This window comes from Marmota marmota, unplaced genomic scaffold, assembly GCF_001458135.2.
Source record: "Marmota marmota marmota unplaced genomic scaffold, marMar, whole genome shotgun sequence".
NCBI lineage: Eukaryota > Metazoa > Chordata > Mammalia > Rodentia > Sciuridae > Marmota > Marmota marmota.
In genome coordinates, this window is record NW_026000026.1 from 35,405,225 (window position 1) to 35,422,702 (window position 17,478).

General features: G+C 37.9%; 1 protein-coding gene and 1 long non-coding RNA gene across 5 annotated transcripts in view; both read left to right on the forward strand.

Moving 5' to 3' along the window:
* LOC125619051 overlaps positions 1–8,743 on the forward strand; it is a 22,168-nt gene extending 13,425 nt beyond the window's left edge. The window contains exons 3-4 of the long non-coding RNA XR_007350523.1: positions 5,685–5,697; positions 8,732–8,743. This is a non-coding gene — a long non-coding RNA (uncharacterized LOC125619051). The remainder of the gene's footprint in view (positions 1–5,684; positions 5,698–8,731) is intronic.
* Positions 1–17,478, forward strand: part of LOC107145623 (SLX4 interacting protein) — a 196,093-nt gene that overhangs the window by 33,003 nt on the left and 145,612 nt on the right. The window lies entirely within an intron of this gene.

A 17,478-nucleotide genomic window follows, 5' to 3' on the forward strand; every position in this document is an offset into this window, starting at 1 on the left:
GGGGGGGGGGGGATTGAGTGCCCTTGAATTTGTAGTCCTTCAGAGTTCCATGTAAATGACTTCCCACTGAAATAGCCTAGATGTGCTGTAGTCTAGTCATTAGCTGAATAATGAAAAAATTCACAGTGTTAATTTACTGTCCTTTTAGATACTTCTTTGGTAGTAACTTCTTAGGCTACCCATGATTAAGTAATATAGGAAATTAAGCCTCTGTGTGCGTCATTTTGTCACATGTGATATAGCATGTGACAGTAACTTTCTGATTTTAGACTATTAGGAGACTTCATTAATAAATAGTTACCCTATTCACTCACACGTACACATGCTCACACACATTTGATGTAGTTTGTAAGTGTGACATGTGTGAACAAAGAAGGTTATGCTGTGCTGTTTGTTCCACAGAGGTATAGCAACCTAAAGATTCTTGTAAGGAATGTACCAGCTCTAGCATCCCAGTTCTCATTACTTGGGATATTTACTATGTACTGGTTACAAACGTTGTCATAAGATGGGATGTTAATAGTATGTCTGTGATGTCATTTGTATGACATAGAGATTATAGAGATAATCTATTCATATTACTCTACATTTTTTATAGTACTTCTTGAAATTTAGATCATCAGGGTTTTGAAAAAGGATTCTAGAACAGGAGATTAGCATCATGCTTTGCTTAGGGTTCCTAAATTCAAATTTTGGTTTCACTTGTGCAAGTCAGATGACTGGGTGAATTGTTGTGACCTCTCTGAGCATCTGTTTCTTCAATTCTGAGAAGAATGACAGCATTATCTCTTTCATCATATGCAAAAGAATTTCTCAAATTTCTTCTGGTTATCAAGTTAATAGTAAAAGATAAAACTCTGTGAAAGTTGTTAGAAAAATAATATTTTATTCATGTTATAAGTCCTTAGTAATTATTTTACAGTGACATTCTGTATAGGATTAGAGGGACTTGGCTTTGACTTATTATTTTTTCCTGGTCTCATAATTCTTTGGAGTGAGGACTAGTCTAATTCTTTTCATATGTGAGGACTTAGTAAGTTTTTGTTTATCTTTGCCATGCAAGGATCTGGGTTAGGAACTAGAGACACAGACCAGGCTGATTGTCTGTCTTTATCCAAAAGTGGTAGGTTAGTGCAGTACCATACCAATGCATTCTGCATAGCTGAGTCATTATTAAATGAGGACAGACATTTGTTCTTCTCTGTTTCTGGATGGGATGCTGTGGCAAAGTCATAGTTCAGTCAGTGTTGGGTGCTCTCGTTGTTTGTCAGTTTACACTGTGGGCTACAATGGCAGGTGGCTAGGATTAGAAGTCAAGAGCACTGGATTTTAGCGTTTGCTATTGATTCCTGACTAGAGACAAGTCAGATGGCTTCTTTTGTTTTAGTTATCAATGTCTGTGTAACAAAGCAGTCTCAAACTTCTCACAATACAGTGGGTCAGCAGATCCAGCCAGCCAGTTTTTCTGCTTTACTTGGCATTGCCTGGGGTCACTTACTTAAGTGCATTCAGTTGCCACCTGGGCTGCAAAACCTGAAAAGACCTCACTCACATGTTCAGCTCTTCTCCATGACACCTCTTTTCTCTTCCCAAAGTATCTCATCATTCAATAGTCTAGCTTGAGCTCCCTTACAGCATGGCAGTGGCTTTCCCAGAGAACATGCAAGAGGAAGATGTTGGGCTTCCTAAGGTCACCTCTGTAACTGGCAAACTATTCCTTCTACCATGTTCAACTGATCAGCACATCACAGTGCCCAGAAGAGGAAATAGGTTCTCTCTCTTGATGGGAGGAGCAGTGTGCAAAACCTAAGGAGGGGAAGAATTGTTGGTGCCCATCTTTGGAGATTGTTACTATAGTTATCAGTTAAATGAGGTGTTGAATTAGGGATCTCTACAGCCTAGTATCTAGCTTGACATTTTCATTATACTGAAAATTATTATTTGAGAAATTCTTTTGCATATGCTGTAGTGGAAAGAATTTGGACTTTGAAGGAAGAAAGGCCTAGGTTGAAATTGGGGTCTTAATATTGACTTTGCACTGGGAAGTGAATTAAGTCTTAGTTTTTGTACCTATCTGTTAAATAGGGCTAATTAATTAGGGTTAATGTTAACTCATTTCTAGGATAATTGTTTATCTTAGCACAGAATTATCAGAAAGTATCAACACGCTCCCTTTAAGGTCTTTTTAAAGCCACTAGTAGCTGAAGACATAAAAGTCTTTTTGCTTTTGCTTAGTGTAAAGATGTTCAGGTTATTTAGTTATGTATCACGGTTACTAGGATATTTTTTCAAGACCAGGAGTCCAACCAAAATAATTTTGTTTATCTGTTTTGGTGCTATAAATTATCCTTAAAATGTTGTTGCTGCTAAGAAAGTAGACTTAAAAATAAATAACTGCATAGTTTGGAAATTCATTTTGGGCTGTGAATAGCTGAGTTGTGTGGCTTTCGGTTAACTTTTGTCTAGAAGAAAGTAAAGCTTCACAGGGTCACCAGCATTGAACCTAATTATCTTGGATGGTGGTAATGCTCAGCCTGTGGATCAGGTCTAATAGATGATACTAGGGCCACACACTTCTCCTATGATGCATGGTCAGGATCACCTGCATCAGAAGGCTCAATCCCACTACCATGTACATCCATAAGAATGGGACTGTACTTAGAATAAGATATATTCCATGTTTGTATAATTATATTAAAATGGATTCTGCTGTCATATATAACTAAAAAGAACCAATTTAAAAAAAAAAAAGCTCAGTGACTAATGGGAGTAGAATAAAAGAAAGAATGTAGACACTAAAGGACTGATTCTGAATGTGTATTCCTAGACCAATAGCATCAGCACCTCTTGTACTAATTACAATATTTTTTTTTTTTTTTTTTTTTTTTTTTTTTTTTTTTTAAATTTTAATATTTATTTTTTAGTATTTGGCAGACACAACATCTTTGTCTGTATGTGGTGCTGAGGATCGAACCCGGGCCGCACGCATGCCAGGCGAGCGCGCTACCGCTTGAGCCACATCCCCAGCGTAATTACAATATTTTCATCAACTATTATTGTGAGGGTTAAACAAAATGATGCTTACAGTGTTTAACACAGTCTCAGGTAACCATTTTAATAATATTAGGCATTATCAATAATACTCATCATCATCATTAATAATAAATATTAATCATTGAGATTAATATTTTTCTGTCAGTGTGTTTCACAAAGCAGCTTATTTTGTAATTTTTTAAAAAAACTATCAGAATTATGATTAGTTCATTTTAAAATCTTCTGGCAAGTCTGCTAGACTAATTGAATCACAAGTTGTCAAGAGTTGTTAGGCAAAGTCTGAAGATGCTACTCACAAGGTCTAAGACAAAAGAAGATAGTCTTCAGACTAAAGTATTGGTAGGTCATATAATCATTCAGGTATATGTAAAGTCTGAACATTTGTAGTAGTTATTAATGCCATTTAATGAGTCCCCAGGCAATGTCTAAAACTCTGAAGTTTGCTTTGAAGAGTTATTCCCTCTCTACGCCCCACTTTAGGTCTCCATATGGCTGTTTTCTTTCTTTTTCTTTTTTTCACTTGTGGTCAAATAAAGACCATGGTTAACCCCAAAAGGAAGCCCAGCTGAGCTGTGGGGGCCTCAGGCCACAGTGCCTGGGCCAACACAGGGCCTCTCCATATCTGTCGGCTGCCTGTTCACTTCCTCTTTAAGCTATTCTCTCAAAGTGAAAAGTTGTTTGTTTATTCCATCTTCGGGGCCTGCTGATTCAGAGGTGGTAGAGGTGCACTCTGGGATGACACAGTTACTTACCTTGGCTGGTGCCTGCATCCAGAACTGGAAGCCTTTGCCTTCCTCCAGGGAGCTGTGGGTTCAGGCCAAGGCCAGTAAGAGACAACTGGTCTAGAGACCCTCTGCCCTGAGTTTTCATCAGTATTCCCTGGAAATACTGCATTATCTGGAGGCCCTAAGTCAGATCCCTGCCCCTGCTCCAATCTGAGCAGCTTACTTGCCTTTGGTTCGGTGTATTGAGGTCCTGCATAGAATGAAGGGGGGTCATGAAGCATACTACAAAGCCCTTATGTAGTCCAGCTCCTTTTGGGGTGAGATGAGAATCCCTGCAGATAGAAGATGAGGATCTCAAAAGTTGCCCAAGAGAACTTACACTTAGTATTTTACTTAGAGGCCTAAGAACTAGATTGGGCTGGTGTAACTCGTACTCGAGCTCTTTAGAAGGAAGTAACGAACCCACACAAACTCAACTGGAACTGAGAAAGGGTATTTCATGATGTGGGAGCACGAGTGACTCAGTGCACTGACGTAGGAGTGCTGTTAAGCTTCATGATGGCCTGGAGATGGCTTCAGGCTGCTCATAGTACTGCCCATGGTCCTCTCTTGGAAAGTGGGATCCTGGTCCCTGTGTCTTCCTTGTTATTCTCCCTCTGCTGGCCTCTGCTCCTCTGTGCACATTTTAGAACACAGTGGGTTCTTCATCTCTCATTGTAGGCTATTAACATAGCCTACAGTACTGCTGTGCTTTCTTATCCACTAGCAAACTGCTGGAGATGAGTTTGGGCAGGGTCTGCCTTTGCTCCATTGAATATGTACATACCCAGCTGCCTGTTCACTAGGGCATGGCAACTGTCAGTAAATAGGGCACAAATTCCTCCAAGAGTTAATACAATAATAGTACTTCATGGTTTAGAGACTTTACATTTCTTCTTGGCAATCCCATAGATAGGCCTTATTACCGAACATGATAATGAGTGCTCAAAGTTTATGGAGAGGCCTCAGGGGCATCCAAGAGGTAGCTGAAATAATCTGACCCTTGAGAAGGTTCTCTTGGTTACTAGGGATGAGAACAATCATAATTACTTCTTTATTAACAGTTTGTAACTTGCTTTATTATTGGAGTGAATGTTGAAGCACTTTAAGATTGTTCATATCCCTCAATGTGTGTATGCTATGGTAACTAAACCAAGATACTGAAAAAAATCAAGAAAAGTATCAAAGAGGATTTTATTCTACTAGAATTTCTGAACATCTACTTTATAGATGACATTGTGAGTCAAGAAAGGACCCAACCTTTAAAAGCATGAATGGGGTCTTCAGTCTTAAATTCTGAAGCATCAAAATGCATCCCACAGTCCCCTAGTCAGCTATGAGTCTGCACATTTGCTTTTGACTCAGCATTCCATGTGTGCTTCCTCCAGTGTGTGAAACCACAGAAAATGCATCTTAGTTTTAGTATTTTTAATTGCCACCAAGTAGTGCTGCTAGCCACTATGCAGAGTCTTCCAGCAGCTGATGAAATGCTTACTTTTTAAAAGGTTGCCCAGTGGAGTCAGACATGGCTGTATCAGTTCCGTTGCTGCTTGCATCTCCGTTTCACTTCCCACAATGACTGATTCTCCATCTGCCATGACTGTGCATTCCTAAGGTGATGCCCTGTTGTTGGTGACTGAAATGTTTATTTTTAGGAAAAGTTCAAATTATCCAGAGAACTGGGTGCAATGGCATACACATGTAATCCCAGCAATTTAGGAGGCCGAGATAGGAAGATGGCAAGTTTGAGGCCAGCATGGGTAATTTAGTAAGACCCTGTCTCAAAGTAAAAAATAAAAAGGACTGGGGATTTAGCACAGTGGTACAAGTCCCCTGAACTTTACAAAAAAAAAAAAATATCCAGAGAAGAGCGCCTTCTGTAAAATTTATATAAATTAGCCTCTTGCTTCAGGGATCATGAAGAGTGGGTGTGTGTGTGTATAGATTTTAAAAGAAAATCTCTAGAAAAACTTAAAACTATTAGGAATATGATGAACATTGATGTACCCATTCATTAACCCATCTTCAACATTGTGGACAAATTTTAGATTAAGTGATATTCAAAATCACTGCTGGTTTCAAAAAGTGAATGGTAGATTTTTCCAGATTTCAGTACTATTAGTAATTTCATACAAAACCAGAAGAGTCTTATCTCTTTCCTTCAGTCTTCAGTGTAAGTCTTAAGAAATATTGTTACAAGTACAATAGAGATCTTATCGGGGAATTAATGTGGATTTTCCCATTACAAGAATGGATACTGAAACTATTAATGTTGGGTACATTAGGTTCTAAAGATGACAGTGTACCTTAGGTTTCTGACTTCATTTTGAAGAGTAGTCTCATTGGGGTATTTCACAATATTCAGATGGATCAGACTGCTTCTCCTACTTGTGGGAGCTTGATTCCTTCTTCCCAGTATTGGGATAAAAAAATGTCAATCTGATGGAGTCCTACTCTCTTCTGAGGTTATGGCAGAGCTCCTGTATTAGGTTGCTTCTTACTGAGGACATGTAGGGCTGGGCTAGATCTGGATGCCCTCCTTCTTATTAACCTTTGCTTCCCCAAATAGCCATTTCCCACTCAATGGAAGGAAAGAAAAGCATATTTACAAGAGGGGACAAATGGCTGAGGGAACTTTTTGGGAGGTGATTGAAATGCTCTAAAACTGTGAATTTGCTAAAACTCATCAAGCTGGAAATGTAAGACAGATGAACTTATGATATGCCAATTTACCACAATAAAGCTGTTATTTATTTATTTATTTGTGTTTGTATTGATGGAGATCAAACCTAGACCCTCTCTAAGCATGTGGTGAACAACTGAGTTACACTTCCAGACCAAAGCTGTTTATTAAAAAGTGTGTTTATTCAATGTGCTTTTTTTCCAGAATTAGAGGTCTTACTAAGAATTTTCAAGAAGACAGTTATTCTCTAGTCCCAACCATACACTGTTCATATTTATTTGTTCATTAATTTATTGTGATGGAGAAGTAACATCAAGGAAATAATTTTATAATTAGTGTGAAATGGGTTAGTTTTTTCCTCTTTAGTTTTACTAGCAAACGAAATGATTATCAGGAATATTCTATAGTACTGAGTGATTCATAAATGAAAAAGTCCTACCAGAGTGTTTTAAAAATGCAAGTTGGATTTAATTAATTCCTGACTAAAAGAAACCAGAAGCAAAAAGGGAAATATTTTAAAGTAATGCTTTTCCAAAAAGATTCTGTGATGATAATAGGGTTTAGAAGATGCTACCCCAAAATGTGGCATGTTGCCAATTGTGAAAACAACAGAAGTAGGAAGGTCACTCTCACCTTCCCCTACCCTTCTCCCCTGAAGCAGGTCATAAAACCTAGGAAGGAGTTTCTGATCCTTTCCTGAAGCAGGTCATAAGCCTTTACTGGAGAAGTGCCCTCCCTATACCCAGAGGAAAAGAACATCCTTATCTCTGAAGACAAAGGGTCACAGAGAACAACCTGAACAAACATGCCTTGCTCTTTCCTCCAGTTTATTACCATAAGATCATTCTTCTTTATCCAGCAATACTTTTCCAAGACTATCCACTTCTACATCAAACCTAGCATAAAAAAACACAGGTTTACTTGTTTGTTCAAGACTTCATTTCCATATGAATGCTCCTATATCAGGTTAAATTTGTATTAAATAAATTTCTATGCTTTTCTCTAGTTAATCTGTCTCTTGCTATAAGGGCCTCAGCCATGAACCTAGGGTGAGTGAGGGAAATAGTTTTTCCACACCGACAGTGAGCTAGCCCTTTATTTATTCACACTCATGGTAGAATGTAGTCTAGTAGAGTCAAATCTTAAGTTTTTTAGTTTATAAAAGTAGATATATTGTCACCAAAGGAATTTAGAAATGACTTTTACAATTTTTGGCAAGGAGTTACATTCACTTATTTAGGAAGTATTTATTGGGCGCTCACCACTCTGGTGACCAGTTAGTGGTAGAAAAAAAGACATATGGCAAGCTTCCCATAGGTCAAGCCTTCAGAAATCAGGTGGGTGAAGACCTTGGTCTGCTCCTCACTTTGTGAGGCACTGTGGGAGATGAATTGTGAGGTCTTTGAGGGAAGGCCTATGTCTTATGAATTCCTTTTAATGTCTCTAGTCTTTTGTATATTACTAATACTCCGTAATATACAAAAGACTAGAATGATAGAATAAGTAGAATGTTGTTCTCGTCCTCAAGAAAAGAACAATTTAGTTGGGATACTGCTGTGGTTTCAGTATGGTTTGTCCCCACCAAACTCACGTTGAAGCTTGGTCCTGAATGCAGCAGTGTTGGGAGTTGGGGCCTAGTGGGAGTTGTTTGAATGGTTTCATGGCATCTGGTAGGACACAGTTCTTGCTCTGGTGGGACTAAGTTAGTTACTTGTGGGGGCAGGTGTTATAAAGTGAGGATACCCCCTTGTGTGTTTTGGTCTTTTTGCACACGCAATATGAGGCCCTCACCAGAAGCTGAGTAGACACCAGCACCATGCTCTTGGACTTCCCAGCCTGTAGAACCATAAGCTTAAGTAAACTTCTTTATTAAAAAAAAATAAATTCCAAGTCTCAGTTATTTTCTTAAACAGAAAACAGACTCAGATACTTAAAAGCCATACCAATATGAAAACGATAGCCAACAATAGGGTGCTATATAATCCCAAGTATTTAAATTGTCCAGGTAATGCCTAAATAAGAGGACAGTAGTGGCTTAGACTGTTCCAAAAGGCCTGTAGAGTTGGTGGTACCCAGATGGATATACCCGAATCTCTGATGAAAAACAGGAGAATCCACCCAAGGATGGTGCATGCGCACAAAGACTGCATAGTACAAATGAAAGTGGGTTGTATGGGGACCATGAAGCAGGGCTGACTGAAGCCAAGGGGAAAATGAGTAAAGGGATTAGATGGAAAGAGTGGCTGCAGATTGTCCATGGACTTTATTAAATCCCCCTCAGGCTCTGTTTTTAGGCATTTGTAAATCAGTGAGTTTTTGAGTCAAAAAACGATTAAATTGAAATTTGTGAACTAGTTGCTAATTAACTAGATGGATGGTATGGATTTTGTATCTCTGTGTGTAAGAGTCTTATATAATAAGAGGTTATTATATTTATTTGCTCCATTTTCTAATTTCCTGACACCTTTGCAAAAGGATTATCAACTCTTCACATTTTTTTTTTCTTAGTAGGTAGGGATTTTAACACAGTCTTACAAATAAGAACAACAACATTTTATTTGGAACATTCAGTCAGGAGTTCACTGATGGTATATACTATGCATGGCAGTGCAGAAATGAGGAAATACTGTGGAAAGGCTGGTTAGACTGTTAGAAAGGTAGCGATGAAATGTTACTGGAATTGGGAAGGAAGAGAAGGCATTGCCTTCTGCTGAGAACAAAAACTGAAAGTGATGTAACCTGATTCAGGCACTTGCCTATATATTTTCTTTAATTCTCAAAACATCCCAGTACAAATTTTAATCCCTAATAGGAGAAAGAAGCTTAGTGGGCTGATGTATATGAACATAAGCATTTAAGTCATAAGTTTGGATGAATTGCAAGGAAGGAATATAGATAGAAACCACAGTCAGTTCATATGAAATAGGTCAGTGTTGTTTACATCTTGCCAAAGCTGGAGCTGCTCAATATCCCTGTATGCAAAGTCTAAGGTAATTAATAGTCCCTTAAACACTACTTGAAATCAATTTAGTTACATGATACTTTCAACCCTCACATTTTTTTTAGAACATACAAAAATTGCTCTTTTCAAAGGATTCTAATCTGAAAGAACATTTTCCTATTAGAACAAAGCTCTGCCCAGATCTCTGCATTCAAACTTGTTTCTTTCCAGTACTCAAATAAGGGTACAAGTGAGCACTGATTGTTAGTTCCTTTGATCAACTGATTCTTATTCCAGTTCTTTGGGCCTTAATGTCCCAGTAGGTAATCAGAGAATTGAGTTAGAGTAGCTTACATGTCCTTCTCCTCCAAATGTCTGTCCTCTGTTGAAAATAATTTCTTAAGACAATAGCTCTTTGAGGGTTAAAAACAACAAAATCGGCATCCAGTCTAATCCTGCTCAGCTTTTATTTGTTCTTCTTCTTTTTTTTTTTGAACTATAATAACGTGTTAGATCTTGTGCAGTAAAATGTAATTCCTAATTTTCCAAGACCAGCTGTAGATTAGAATTCTTAAGGCCTCCTTAATGGAAAGGGTGGGTAATGTGTTTGTCAAGAGGCCACTTAGAGAAATCACTTCCATGTAATTTTTAATACAGTTCTTTGGATAGACTTTTTATGACTCAGTATTACAGATGTCATTAATTTATAATGGAAAATAGTGAGACAATGTGACAGTGATTTTCATATTCAAGAATACTTAGGCAGCAGATCGAGTGATGATTGAATAGTTCAAACAGAGGCTGATGCAAAAGACCACTAACCTGAAACACAGATACCGCAGCTGAGCTGGGGAGCCTCAGTACCTCTGACCATTCTTGGTGTTATCAGTCAGGTGGCAGAAAGAAACTGAAGCCCATTGGAAATATTAGGCCCTCCAGATCTCAAGAAAACTCTACACCTGAATTTGCTTTTCTCTGCAGGCTAAAGTGCATGAAAAGGGCTATCTTGAGCAATAAGGAATATTAAATTTAATGTTTGGTTCCTCCATGGTCATATATCCACATACTCTCCTCTTTTGAATACTGGACATCTTAGAGATGAGGACAAACCTATTGCAATAATATTTTGGGCATTTGTATGAAAGAGGAAGTTAAACATTGGTGAACATTCATGACCAAATGGGATAGTAGTTTTCCTGGTGGTTAAATGTTTTGTTGTCTTTTACAAGAAAATGAACTTACAGGTGAAAGTCATGTCTGGCTTTTTAATTGGGGTCTATCGTTTGTGGACCCCACAATGTCCAAGGAGCAGAAAAATGTTATGAATGTGAAAGGCCATTGAGTTATGTTCCTAGCTCTTGTTATAGGTATTATTATGTACTCCTAAAAAGGTATGTTGGTGTTCTAACTTTAGCATATGTACATATTTGGAAAAAGGGTCTGAAAAGAGATAAATGAGGTCATTAGGGTGGTCCCTAATCAAGCATGACTAGTGTTCTTATAAAAAGGGGAAATTTGGGCACAGAAACAGATACATACAGAGAGAAGTGATGTGAGTATACAATGAGAATGCCATCCACAAACAGTGGAACATCAAGGCCACCAGAAGCCCCGAAAGAGGGCATGGAAATAGATTCCCCTCACAGCTCACAGGGAAACAACCATGCCAAAAACTTAATTACAGACTTCTAGCCTTCAAAATTGAGACAGTAAATTTCTATTGATTTCAGCCATCCAGTTTTTGGTACTTTGTTATGATAGTCTCAGGAAGCTAATATAGTCCTGATTCTCCCAAAGCCACAAAAGCAGGCATCTCAACCGCTTGGACTTCTGCTTCCTTATTTGTAAAATGAAGTATCAGAATAGATGATGTCAGGACCTTCCCACTCTGACATTTGATGATTAATACTTCAAAAAGTGCATTCAATATTCAGCAAGTAATTGTTATATTTCTTAATATAGCCAAAATACACAAAGAATATGCTTTTTTCAGTTCCCAATTCTGTTCTTTTCATTGGGGAGTCATTGGCGATACTTCCCTTAAGCTAATATATTGGGCAAGGCTGTCCCTTCCAAATTGACACACTAAACAAATGACAGCATGTCTAGTCTGTATATGAGTACAATGTAAAACCAAATCACTATTATCTACTAGCTTGGGATTAGCATATTTTGGATGTCATTTAATAGACTGTTCTTCCCTAGATGTGTAGAATGATTTCTTGCACAGGCTTATTCTAGTTTTCTCGAAGGAACCTGCCACGTAGATACAGGTCATTCAGGTATTTGCTAGATACCTCACCTCCATAAATAGTAGCACAGCAGTATCCTGCTCATGGTGAAGTATTGTCACACCAGAGTTCATATCAGTCAAGGAGCTAGGTGTGGAGTCGGTTTTATCCTTTGGCTTGTCTCCAGGGTACACTTGGTCCACTGGTGTAGCAAAATCAAGATACTGTAGTTGGTGCTGTCCCAGAGGAATGCAGGAAGGAAACTACTACCAACCTCTTCTCCAGTGTCTTTCCTATGAAAGCTGCAGCTGAAACCACAGAGTTTCAGTTGAAATAATGCCACCCAGAACCTCCTCTTTAATTTTTTTTCCTCTTTCTTTCCTCTTGATCCCTAAATTGTAATGGGTACTTTTTTTTTAATATGCCTTAAGCTTTTTAAGAAAAAATAAGTAACAAATTGTCCTTTCTTAAAAAAAAAAATACATAGGGGTGTGTGTGTGGGTGTGTGTGTGTATGTGTATATGTATGTATGTATATTTGATTCAAAGGAAAGAAATCTTTAAAATCAAGCTATGTGAAATGTTTGATACCATTTACTGTCCTGAGGCACTCTCTGATTTTCTCAGAACCCTTCCATACTTATTGCTCTGCTGAAATGTCCCTTCTCCTCAGTCTGCTACCACAAAAAGACAAGGGGATAGGTTAGGTCCAGGCAAAGAACTTAAAAGAGCATTAGCCATGTTGGGGTGTGCCTGGACTGGCCTTAATGGTTCCTTCTGTTTTCTTTGTACTCAGGAGAGAAATGATTAACATGAGTACAGTTTCACTGTATTCAGCCAAGTTAAAGGTAATGATTTTTTTCACATGTTTAATGAAGCTTAAAAATTACTATGTTATCTTCTGAAGATGTTTTTAACATATGCAGTGTTTAAATCCAGTGTCTGGTTTAAATTTTCTTCTTTGCTTCGTTCTACCCAACCCATACCCACACCTGTGCGTCTTTCATGAGTTAAAACACAGGGAAGGGCCTAAAAATATCCTTAGTGTTAATATCTAATTCTAAAGAGGCTCTGATGAATCACCTGTATGGATTATGAACAGCGTACTTTGAAAAACACCATCATGATGAAAGGCCTTCATACAGTCTCATGTAAACCTAAAAACATGTTTTGAAAGGAGATGATTTCAACATTTGAAGTAGTGGAAGTCTCTTTTTTTCTTTAAGCCTAGAACTTTCTTTGTGTAAGTATATAAAATTGTTTATAACTATTTATAATTTCATTTTGTTCCCAAATAAAACACAGTAGTTAAAGGATTCCATTTTGGATCCTTGCCTAGCTCTCCTCAAGCTGGTTCTAGGTCTCCACACTGGCTTATTGCAGAGGAGTGGTGACAAAGGAGATGGTTAACTTGATCTGGCCATGTGTATTCCTGTAACAGTTTTTCTTAGTGTCAAGTGTGAATCATATATAAAATGACAATGAATCCCATTATTATGTGTAATTATTGTCCACCAATAAAACATTTTTTTTAAAAAAAGAATGGATAAAACACGAAAATAAACAAAACACCCTCACCCTTTAAATTAAGAATCCTCTAATAGCACATTATTGGGGGTTGGTCACTCAGTTTTTGAATTGTCCTGACTCTAATCCCAGTGCCTTTTTTTTTCTGGTGCTCTATTGTTTTTTTTTTTTTTGTTGTTGTTGTTGTTTTTGTTTTTGTTTTAATTTCTTTGTGCCTTTTCCAGAGGACCCCAGAGAGTGAGGAGCTGAAAACTCAACCCATCTGTGTTGCTGTTACTATTCAAAGTTGAAAAGATTTGTGGGTCTGTAGTTTGAGATTATTGGCCAAACTTAGAATTTCTTTATTTTTTTCATCATTGTTTGCTGTTTATTTTAGTGTCTTTGTCCATTTTCCTTCTTCCTGTGAACATGGCTCCTGGTGGTAAGAGCCAGTTTGCATTCATTCTTGTATTTGAATGCTCTGATTCAGTGGCTCTCAATGTGTTTTCTGCCACAACACAGATGGCTTTCACAGGCCTCACACACTCACAGGGCTGTATCCAGGGTTATGCAGAATTCTGAGCAAGCTCCTTATAATTCACCCATTACTTCCCCATTCAGGATAGTACAGTGGAGAGCACATCGCAAACAATGATTCTCTCACCTTGCAGTCAATTGGCTCTACTTTCTAAAAAAGCAATTTGTTACATAATTTAATAGTGACTCTTATCTTGCTTTAGTCATTTATGGATTTAATTGATGCTTAAAAATAATGTTTGAATGTGCCGTTTTCCCCACATCCTACATTGCTGGTGGGACTGCAAATTGGTGCAGCCAATCTGGAAAGCAGTATGGAGATCCCTTGGAAAACTGGGAATGGAACCACCATTTGACCCAGCTATCCCACTCCTCGGTTTATATGCAAAGGACTTAAAAATAACATACTACAGGGACACAGCCATATCAATGTTTGTAGAAGCACAATTCACAATAGCCAAATTATGGAACCAACCTAGATGCCCTTCAGTAGATGAATGGATAGGGAAACTTTGGCATATATACACAATGGAACATTACTCAGCATTAAAAGAGAATAAAATCATGGCATTTGCAGGTAAATGGATGAAATTGGAGAATATAATGCTAAGTGAAGCAAGCCAATCCCCAAAAAACAAAAGCCAAATGTTTTCTTTGATATGAGGATGCAGACACATAATAGCGATTGTGGGGGAGCATGGAAGGAACGGAGGAACTTTAGATAGGGCAGAGGGGAAAGGAGGAGGCAAGGGAGTAGGAATGATGGTGCAATGAGTTAGACATCATTACCCTAAGTACGTGTATAACAATGGTGTGAAAATACTTGAAAAATTGTGCTCTATATGTGTACTATGAAATGAATTACATTCTGCCATCATGTATAACAAATCAGAATTTAAAAAGTTAAAAAAATAATGTTTGAAATATTTAACAAAATAGGTAATAACATAAGGAACACCCTTGTACTCATTCCCCAATTTAAACATCTAACATCATAACATTTTGTCAATCACAGTATGATCCATCAACTCATCTTAAAGAAAATGAGGTTAATATGCCTTTATGTTTTCTCTTGTTTCTCCCTCAACTTCCCTTTATTTTCTCATTAGTTTGTACAGCCCAGATGGTTAGTTTCTATAGTCATAGTTACGATATTGTGTGATCGTGTTTCTTTCTGTAAATGTGTTTGATTCTGGGTCCTTCACTTCTACCCCCAATTCTCATTACTTTAGTGGGCTGGATCCAGAAGTATGCTCCAGATGGGATCCAGGATACCCTCTCCCCCAGGAGATGTGTTTTGTCCTTTTTGACCATTGTCTTGTGTTCTGAGATAGCAACCTCCATGGGTGTCACTTGCTCAGATCTAAATTTCTTTACCTCAGAGCTTTTGGACTTGGATGCTGGGTTTCTGTTCTCGCGACTAAAAGGCTTAGGGGTCACTCCAGATAAACTGGGCTAACTGGGCTGCAAGAAATAACCATACAAGAGACACAAATACCTTTTTGTTTGGAGTCACTGTGACGGCTCCCCTGACTTTAAGGGTCCGCAGAAAGAGAGAGAGAGCTAGAGCATAGGCTGACCTCTTTTATTGAGGAGAAACTATTCAAATGAGGCAAGGGGTCAGGTTTCAGGGGGCTGAGTCTATCTTCATGATGTCCACTGTCAGCAGGTTGACTGACACCTGGGTAGGCCACACCCAAGGTCCCAGTAAGAAAAGGGGACACACACAAGGCACTTCCAGAAGATTCTACCCTGAACAGGGCAAGGGGTTATATTACAAAGAACAGGTGAGCATAGCTTCACCCATGGGGCTGTAGCAAGACACACCCATGCACGAGATACCGACCCTCGAACCCAAGAAGGGTGGGGAAAACTCTGCCATATTTCTGTGACTGAGCGCCTCAGCACCCAGCCAGGGAGTGTGACTCAGTCACATGCAAGGTTGGTCTCCCACACTTGCCTCCATTGTCATTTGTGGCAAAGCATGGATCATCTCAGGATTTCCTCCCTGACCCTGGATTTTTACCAGAAAGCCTTGAGTTCTAGAACCTAACCGCCTTTTAAGCGATTATGCTAAATTCCTTTTTCCTGAAACATGATGTGTGTTTTATATCTGAAAATTTCTTTCTTAATTTTAGAAGTAGTTTCTTTTTATTTTAAATTTATGTCATATAATAATTTGATAAATATCAAAGAATGTACATCATGTTTATATAAACTGTGAGGTATAATTTTTTTTAACAAAATTTCAGAAACTCATCACCCAACATTATCAGTATCATTACAAAAAAAAATTGGATACATATTAAATTCTGTGTACATTTCCTCAACCTATAACTTTTCACCCACCCCAGAAATAACAGTTTCCTGAATTTGGTATTTGTTATTTCTAATATATGTTCCATTATTTTTCTAGAAGCAGATATGTCCATAAACAATGTTTGGTATTGTCTTACACATTTTCAAACTTAATTTAAATGGTTCATGCTTTCATAGTATTATTATGCTGTTTTCTTTTACCACTTATTGCTGTGTTTTCAGGATATAGTTACATGAATATATTTAGCTCTAGTGATGGATCTGTTGCATAGTTTTCCTCTTTGAACTATATGCCATTTATTTACCTATCTCTGGTGAACATTTAAGTTTTTCACAATTTTATACTATCTCTAGCAGTTTGTAGTGATGTGTGTATGTATATGCATTTGCACAAGCAAAGAGCTTTGAATAGAAGAGTTGGTTGCTCCAGGGGTTATGTCCAGGAATGGAATTGTTAAGCTTCAGAGGACTGCTCCTCCTCAGCTTCACCATAGTAGTTCATGCCTCCATAGTAGTTGTGCCACTTTCCGTGCTCACCAACTGTGAATGAGAATTTCCTTTTCTTTGTGGCCTTGGGAATTCTTGATACTGCTAGAATTTTTTCCTTTTACCATTATGGTATGAAATGAGATCTCACTGTTGGTTATTTATTTAGGAAATCAGATATACATTCAAAAGGGAATGCAGACTATCCCGAGAGAGAGATGTCTTTGTGGGGTGGGGGTGGGGAGTGAGAAATTAACATTTGAGGGAGAATGTAACTTTCTTAAGAGTAAGAAGTTTTGGGGAGAAAGCAAGGAATACACATTCAGGGAGAATGCAGACCATCTCCAGTAGAAGAGACAATCTCTGCAAAGGGAGAAACAGCCTGCAGCAGTATTTGATATAACCATTCTCCTATATACTGATCTTGTATTACTTATATGTGTTGAAATACTCACCTGTGACTTGGCCTTTTATGTTTTCTATGATGTCTTTGTTGAGAAGAACTTTTAAATTATAATGTAGTCAGATTTATTAATCTTATGATTTGTGCTTCTTTGATGTCCTTGAAAATACCTTTCCAACTAAAATGTGTTCTTTATCTTTTTGAAAAATTGAGAATTTTGTTTTCTATATATATATTTAATGTTAATGATGTTATTTAAAGAAAAAAAATATATATATGAATTGTAGATGGAAATGATACCTTTATTTTATTTATTTTTATGTGGTGCTGAGGATCGAACCCAGGGCTTCACACATGTGAGGTGAGCGCTCTATCACTGAGCCACAGCCTTACCCCATATTAAATTTTTGATTCACCTGGGACAGTCAGTCATCCCGTCCAAGTTCCACATCCATGTATTCAACCAACTGTGATTGAAAATACTTGAGGCGGGGGAAGGGGTTGCATTTGTACCAAACATGCACAGATTTTTTTTCATGTTCTTGTACCCTAAAC